Here is a 9,109-nt window from a genome sequence, read left to right as displayed (position 1 = left end):
TGCCATCAGCTTGGACTTTGCAAATTTTCTGTGGTAAAGGATTACAGTGCAACTATCAGGTCAGTGGCCTTTGGAGCTGGTGTTGATAACATTTGAATGAATTCATTCTTTAATGAATCCAATGATTTCTACTGGAAGCTTCTTGTATATCAGAGACATTTGCAACCATTAAAGAAAACTGTTAAGCGTAAAGTGTTGAATATTTTTTATACAATATCAAAATTTAAAAGCACTGTGAATGAAGAGTACATTGCTTGTAACTGGCACTCATATCCTCCTGTCTCACATTATAAGTTTTGTGCATGTGTGTATTTTTTCCACTTCATCCACATACATACATACAAATATATGTGTGTGTGTGTGTTTCATAAAGTCTTAAAACTGTTCCTATATAACACAAACTGGAAAAAACAATTTTTGAACTCTTTGCCCAAATAAAACAAGTATATCACTCATATTCTTTGCACATGATATTCACTTTTTAGAGTCAAGTTAGGTAGGCACGGTCACCGAGACAAATTTCATGTCGTGAAAAAAAAAACTATATGTCATCATGTTATTGGTTAGTATGAAGTGACTAGCCAATAATTGTTAACTAGGTTAATTGATTGATAATACACAGATTTGTTTTCTGGTGGCTCGTAAGGCCTACAAAAAAAAAATGATGGAGGCTCATTGGATTTTCATTTGGTTTTCATTGTGTGAACAATAGGTATAATTAACTAATTATAGCTTAGTGAGTTCTCACAATGTTTCAATATAGTTGGCTCCATTGAGTACTGTAGGGCCTCTAATGTCTTCAGGGTCCACATAAGACAATAGAAATCTTAATCTGTTCTGTATAGCAGGTTCACCATACACACATCCTGTCTTCGTTCCTCGTCATCTGCTACCCACATTCTTGCAGTTTTCTTGTTGTCTCACAGCTGCTTCTCCTCAGGTCCTTCAGGCCCGGGCTTCACCCCAAGTCCTCCATCTTGTTGTATTGAGGGTTCCATCCACAGCACGTGACTCTTCATTGTGAGTACACTTTTCCCGAGTGACCAGATGATCTCATTTAAATCCATGACTTTAAACATGAATTAGAAAAAAGAAATCCACCCACAGTAAGGACTTCTCTGCCTAGATTGTTAAATTCTTATAACAAGGCCAAGCAGAAGTATTCATTAACATCCTTAAATGGAGCATATATCCTGCCTCATGTTCTACTTAACTAATTCCCTCTCCCAATCGTTAGTTCTATGGGTCAATAATTAATGGTCATTATAGAGTGCAATTTTGCTCCTTATGTGTTATATCTAGTTTGTTAGTGACTGATGCCAGCTCTACTTCCTAATTATATTCAGAGTCCCACCACTAGTAACCGTTTTCATTGCTGGCACCCCAGACCAATCCATTATCATTTTCTGCTTGTGACAGGGCCACAACCTGCTGGCTTCCCAGATTCCATGTAGCCCACTGCAGTCCTCCACATTCAGACAGTGACCTTCCCAAAGCTTCAGTCACAGCTTCTCATGCTGCCTAAGGACTGTCATGTATCTCTGCATAAATGCCAGGATGAGGTCGGGCTTCCTTGCTGCAGCCTATATAGTCCATCTTCTGCCTCTTTCTGGACCTCAGTTCCCTTGCTCTCCCACTGTTCCCTTGCTCTCCCACTGTTCACTACAGCTGCCCTGACTTCCTCTTAACCCTCTCCAAGACTGTTGTCACTTAGTGTCTCTGAGTGATCTAACCACTCACCTCGCTCTCAATCTCATCATGGCTATCCTTTTGCCACCATTTAGATCTCAGCTAAAGTGCCACTCCCTCAGATAAGCCTCTGAAACCAAAAAAAGCAGTCATTCATACCCAATGGCTGTTTTTATTGTCTTCAACTTAGCATCTGAAAGTCACTGACTGTTTATTTGTTTACTTACTCAAGCTCTGTCAGGTACAGAATTGTGCAGGTTTTATTCAATGTTGAATTTCTAGTACCTACATAGAAGTATTTGTTGAAATGCTGGCTAACTAGCCTTTTTTTTTTTTTTGACTTTTGACAGGTTTATTTTTTTCCTTTTATTATTACTATTATTATTTTTATTTTACATGTCGATCCCAGTACCCTCTCCCTCCCTCTTACCCTCTTTCCCCCCTCACATGCACCCTGAGCACACTCCCCTCCTATCCTCCTCCCCAATTCCACATGTAGGGCAATGCCATCCAGGTGGGGTCATGTAAATCTGTCAAGTCATTTGAAATAGGGACCAGGACTTCTCTTTTGTCTCTAGGTTAAGGGAGTATCCCTCCATGGGGGATGATGTGTCCATTGTCCACCATCATGGAGCCCTCATCTAGTATCTGTTGGAAACACAAGCAAACACCCATAACTAAATACTGAGTCTAACTAGAATCCAGATGCAGAGGGAGAGGACAAGACCAGGTTGCAGAAACACATAGAGACAGCTGACCCGAACAAGGAGGAGCTAATGGGCCCCCAGACTGATAGCTGGGAATCCAGCATGGGGCTGACTCAGACCCCCTGAATATGGGTCTCAGCTAGAAGTACCGAGCAGTCTAAGGGACCTCAGACAGTGGAACCAGGATGTATTCTTGGTGCTAACTAGCTTTTATAACTTCATTGTAAGACCAAAGGACACAAAGGCAATTATCTCTAAGGATTTTACTAATGGAAAATTCTGCCTTCTTCTCTTAAATGTGGATTGGTCTGAACAATGATAACAATAAAATGTCAAAATTGTACCCAGTGTCTGAGAGCTCAGTAAAGCATGTCTGTCATCACCCAGAGCTACAGAACTCTCTCATATCCTTCATGAATAACCTGTAGAATAGTGTGACCGCTCGAGTACTGCTTTGCTTTTGTACAGTTACCCAACTGATATTTCCTCTGGACTCTTTTGGAATAAGTCCCTATTGCTGGTCTCAGTCTGCCTTTTTAAATGGCAGTGATGATGCTGTTGGTTAAAATATACTAAGTATTTCATCTGGGGAGATGGCATAGTAGGTAACAGTACTTACTGTGAAAGCATGAAAACCTGAGTTCAAATCTCAGCACTGGGGATGGGGTAAAAGGGACTATCACTGGGGCTTGCAGGCTGCAAGCCAAGCTTTAACTTCAGGAAGAGTCCCCATCTCAAGGACACAAGATCAAAAATTATAGAAAAGGACATCTGATGTCTCTTTTTGCCTCTGTAGTGCGTGGACAGGTATGCATACCTACAAACATGCATGCATGTGCCACACATAAACCACACATATGTAATACGTGCACATATACAAGATATTTTTAGTTTAAAAAAATTTCACATCAACATATGCTTATATCCTTCACACTCAATGTGCATCATTACCTCGTGAATCCTTGTAGACATGCCAGTCCCTAACAATCAGGAGAGAGCCAGGCACAGAGATAGAGTGATTTACTGGTTTCTACACACATACTAAGAAAGAGGCAGAGCTGGCATTTGAACTCGGGAAGTCCTTTCCCATGTCTGTGCTTAACAAACGAGTAAGAGTTCTCAGGAATAATCGACAACAGAGGCTAGAAATATGCGGGAAGTGCAGCAGATGCCGCATGGACACTTGACTGCATTAGTTGAATGCAGACATGGAATGTACTCAGTAGCTCTGTGGGGTGGGCTTGCACCTGCTCCAGGAAGGCTCTCAATCACTGCGGAAAGGAAGCTTGGTCCTCCCAGTGCTGAGCACACTGTTTTTCTCCTTCTCGTTCCTATCACTGGACTTTTATCATGTTTAGGATCTCAGACCACTCTGTTTTTGCTTTAGACAGCATTTCTGTATCTGAGCAGCCACCCATCTTCAAACATTCCATAGATGTTTCACTTAACTTGCTGAGTTTGAAGAATAACCATCAATGCAACTAGAGCAAAAACAAGCACAAACCAGCTCAAACCCAGTCTTCTTATGTAGCAAGTTGGCATCTGGGGTTAGAATTTTGAAAGCATATTCTTTGTGTATATCTATCAGCAGTGCTAAAGTGATGAAGAAAGAAAAAAGAATCCCAAGACTGTTCTTTAAAAAAAAAACTAATAGAAAGGTATTTCATATGCACATATGTGTGCATGTGTGCAATTGTGTGGGTATGTGTGCATAGGGGACTGTTAGACAGCTTGACTCAGCTCTTCCCTTTAATCATGTGAGTCCCAAGGACTGAATGCAGGTTGTTAGGCTTAGTGGCCCACACACCTTTACTCACAGAGCCATCTCAATTTTCCTATGACTGTTCTAGAAATAGTAAAGTAATATAAAATAGTAGCTTCCATTTGGGATCCACAGTGAGACAAAAAAAGAAACCATGGCAACTTTAAAGACATTATATTCATTTTTGACTGACACACAAAACCATAGAAATTGTACTAAAGGTGTAGCTCAGTGCTAGAACATTTTTATAGTATTCATTATAGCTGGGTATAATTCCTAGCAGAGCAAAACAGCCAAGAAAATTAATACTTATTTATTAGATAACATATATTGACACGAGTATACACTGTATAACTTTGAATTATATTTATTTATTTACTTGAATTTTTATTATTTAAATTTATTTTTACATGTGTGGGTATGTGCTGTGAGGACAGGTGCCCATGAAGGCCAGAAGTCTGGATCCTATTGGAGCTGGAGTCATGGGAGTTGTTTCATATGGATGCTAGGAACCAAATGTGGCCCCTCTGCAAGAGCAGTTTATGTTCTTTCCTACTGAGCCATCACACATTGTGTAATGTTTAAGATGAGTTAAAGTACATTTATCTCTTCAAATGTTTTTCATTTTATTATGGTGAAAAGTTTAAAAGTCATCTTTTATCCTTTAGAAATTTTTCCTAAGTATTTATGCATTTATTTGTTTATATGTATAAATAACAGAGATAGTTCAAGAAGAGGTGACTGAATTTAGAAGGCATTGGGAGAATGTGAGAAGGGTAGGAGAGGGAGTGAAGAAATGATTTGATTATATTTTAATTGAATAAAAAAGTCTGTCAATGTGAGTTTCCTGCCTCTATCTAACTTTAACATAATAGCTATTGATCTATCTTTTCTGGTTCTTGCCTTTCTGCAACTCTCTCTATCTCCTATAATCTACTCCTTGAAATCAACTTTTCTAGAATCCACACACTAGCAGGTCATGGAGCACTTGTCTATCTTTGCTTGTTGTATTTCTCTTAATGTAACAACTCCAAGTTCTTCCCACCGTTTCTCAAAAGACAAGATTTCATTCTTTGGCTGAATACTATTCTGCAGAGTGACAGATACACTAGTGTTTTGTTCCCTGGACTGTAACCAATGGTTTTGCGTTTATTTTTTCTTCTTCAGATTGTACTGTATTCTCTACCAACTGCCTGCCTTCTTGCTGGGATTTTTACAGAGAAGGTACAAAGCATCTGTGACATCCAGGGACTCTGAGAACAAAGAATAAGTAAACCACCAGACACAAAGTTCATCTTCATACCACTTCAGAAGAAGAAACACATCGCTTTTCCTCTGAAATTTTCAAAAACCATGGATGTAACTTTGCCAATACTATAGTTTTGAGGGACTATCAGAGAAAAGGCATATTGTTGTTTTTTTAAATACTAGGAATTGAATTCAGGGCCTCATGCATGCCAGGCAAATGTTCTACCATTGAACCATATCCCAGACCCCTAATTTACACTCTGCTCTGTTCACTGCTTTTAGTCTTAGACATGTTACTTAATCTCTATCATTCTATCTCAACCTTAGTTTTATTGAAACAAGAAAATAATGATGTCCTGAAATAATGTTTCCAGGAGGGACAAAAGCACTGACATGCATAAGTACTGCTAAGAAGAGCTGACACAGACAGGTATTTTTTTTAATATTTTTTATTTAATTTATTATTTTACATGTCGATCCCAGTTCCCTCTCCCTCCCTCCCTCCCTTACTTTTACCCTCTCTGCCCTCTCACATGCACCCTAACCACCCTCCCCTCCCATCCCCCCACCCCAATTCCATATGTAGGGGAATTCCATCCAATTGGGGTCATGTAGATCTGACAGGTCACAGACAGGTATTTTATATTAATTTTTGGTAAACACATTAAATCCCTAACTCTTTTCCCTTCATAAATACTCTGTGGCGTTACTGTTCTTCCCAAGGAATGTGAAGGCACTTGAGATGCTAGCATTCACACTCTTACAAATGCAAAACTAATAGAATGAATTTGATAATATATACTAGTATAAAATAGTTACAATTTAATAAATCATATGAATTGAAGAGCTACAAGTAAGGATGAAAACAAAATAACACATATAATAACAATATAGAACTGGAGGAGAGAGGTAAAGACGCACTTCAAAGATGGGAGTATTCACATAGACCACATGGGAAGGTAGTCCTATAAGCAGAGCTTGTGGTCTAGAAATTAACATGGGTAAAAGGGAGGTGGCCTCAGGTCACCTGATACATTGCTTACCTAATATGGTATTTTATATTTTGTTGGCTTGCAAAAAAAGTTACAACGTGGGTAATGATGGAATTTATATGTGAGATAGAAATAAAGGATTATGTCATAGAGATTATTTCTTCATTTCCTTTTCACCCATATACACATGAACTCCATAAACATTTGAGCATGTGTGATGTGTCAGCCATGTGTTAGCCACCAGGAGCACAGCGTGACAAGGATAGTGCTGCTTTTTGGGGCTTTGTAAATAAGTGGAATCAGATTACAGACATTGTTAGTACCAAGGAAAAAGCCTTGGCATTATCTTAACAGATAATGGGGAATCATTGAAGCATATTTAAAAAGTGGCATGTTAGGGTTTTCAGGTTAGATAAGGGATAGAGGTGTGGACATTGTTTCTGAGCTGAGGGAGAGAACTTGGAACAGAGGGCTTAAATCAGAGCAGGACCAGTATCCATAAGGATACGTATGAGCTTGAACCAAAACCATTTAACTAAGTAAAACTAAATGACGGAACTAAGTATTTAGGTTAAATTACTCCAAAGATACGAAGATGGGCAACATGGAGAATTATGCTCACAATGCTCAGAGATCATTTTGAAAGATGGGCTCAAGAGATCCTAAGAGCCAGATGGAGTAGATGTATTTTTCACACTTGACTGATGTTGCACACACAAACTCAGAGCAGCTGGAACTGTGTGCAAAGGCATGCACATGGTCAAGACAACGCATATGGGAGAGGGCTCAGAAGTCTCAATCTACCCAAAGATCTCTTGGGAGTTGGGGGAGGCTTGGCCATGCAGGTGCTAGAGGGCTAACCATTCTCAGATAGATGGTCCCACACCTATGCACAGATAGCAAGCACAAAGAGACTGGGCATTTAAGGGAAGGCAGGACGGGAGGAGGGAGAATGAGAAAACACACATGAAGTTTAGAGAGAGAAATGGGGTGGGATAGAGTAAAAGCATTGTCAACATTATCTCTCTTCCCCATTCTTTCAGAGATACTTCTAACGTCATGTTTCCCATGGGTATTTATAATTTTATGTGACACTGAGAATGAGCCAAAGAGCTGCCTCCGGGCTGGTGTAGAGTTTTGTAACTGTCACTTTAATTTTACTGATTAAGAAATAACTGCATGTATCTGGTGAGGGACCAGAAACATGTTTTTCTATCACAAATGACTTTATTTGCAGGATGACTGAGACACTGGGTAGATATTCATATTTGAATTTCTGCTAAGCAGACTACCAAAGAATATGTATGTCAAACTGTATTGCTTTGAGATTTAGATTTGGGTGGAGAGGGCAAAAAATGGCACATTGTAGTCACCAGTCTTTGGGTGATGAATATAGTGGGTTAGATCACTGAACTAAAGAAACCTCTACACACCTAATGGCCAGAATGATTTTAGCTTCTTTAATTGGTCAGGAGTGAAGTAAGACTCCATTTATCTCTACTGTGTCCCTCTAACTTTGTGAGTACTCATTGAATTCTAATGAGAAAAGTGGTGAAGATCATATGATGTGAAATTGTTCATGGCTGCTTACCACAAGTACAGCTCTCTTTTCATTGGTCAAGTTAAACTGGCAACCAATGAACATTCTGAGTGGCTGCTTGATCCTAGGCGTGGGTAAGACTTGAGTTTGGGATATGGTGAGCTCCAGACTTGGCTTGTGATTTCACACAACTCCTTGTAGGTCGGATGCAGCACAAATTGTGAATTTCAATTGCATGGAAACGTTAATGTAGCAACCTTAGTGGTTAAAAAAAAAAAAAAGACAGAAAAAGCAATTTTTTGAATAGCCCAAGAGAGACTCCAAAGTTTACCGGCCAAAGTTCAGGCCATAACCACTATTTACAAGTGACAACTAACCTTCTGTCCTAGTGGATAGGATCTATGTGGTGCCATTCCGATGTGGTGACATGGCATGTTCCATCCTGAGTGCTATTCCACCTACTGTTGTGAGGATATTGAGTAACTGTCCCTCCAAATATCTGTATTTTAGGGAAGGTTAGGTATGGTTTGCAGACATTCAACACCAAACTTGCCAGAAAGTTTAGAAATGGAAATTGATATGGTTATATATTTGACAAAAGGCACGTGGAAACTAGAGGCTGGTTCATGGTGGGGAATTGGAACACTTCCTGGTGGGGAGTGCAGGGCAGCTATAGAGGGTATAGATGGCAGAGGGTGACTAAGGGGCTATGATGAATCTAATGAGGGGCTAGGGAAGGAGGTGGGTGCCACAGAGCAGCTTCTCTCACTCTTTACATCCCTTCTCCCTATTTGTTGCTTGTGATAGCACTGTCTTGATTTTCTCCCACACTCCTGGTCATCTGTTCTTGAATTTCAAATATTTCTTAAGACTGCATCATGGATTTCTTCTTTTTGCATCATTTTACTTTCTCCCAGGGGCTATCTTTTTTTTTTTTTCATTTTTGAGAATTAGTTTTACTAGTGGCTAGGTTGGCTTGGAACGTGTGGTTCTTCTGCTTCAGATTCCTCGATGCTGTAAATACAGATGTATGCCACCATGCTTGGCAATTTCTTCTTTCTTCATGACTCACAACTAGTTTTAATAGGTTAGGCCTTGACTGGGACCTCTACATCCTTTAATATATAACCATCTAAAAAAATCTCAGGAGGTTCAAATATGCCTGGAATTT

This window comes from Phodopus roborovskii, unplaced genomic scaffold (genome assembly GCF_943737965.1).
Source record: "Phodopus roborovskii unplaced genomic scaffold, PHOROB, whole genome shotgun sequence".
Lineage (NCBI taxonomy): Eukaryota > Metazoa > Chordata > Mammalia > Rodentia > Cricetidae > Phodopus > Phodopus roborovskii.
Note: the sequence above shows the minus strand (reverse complement) of the source record.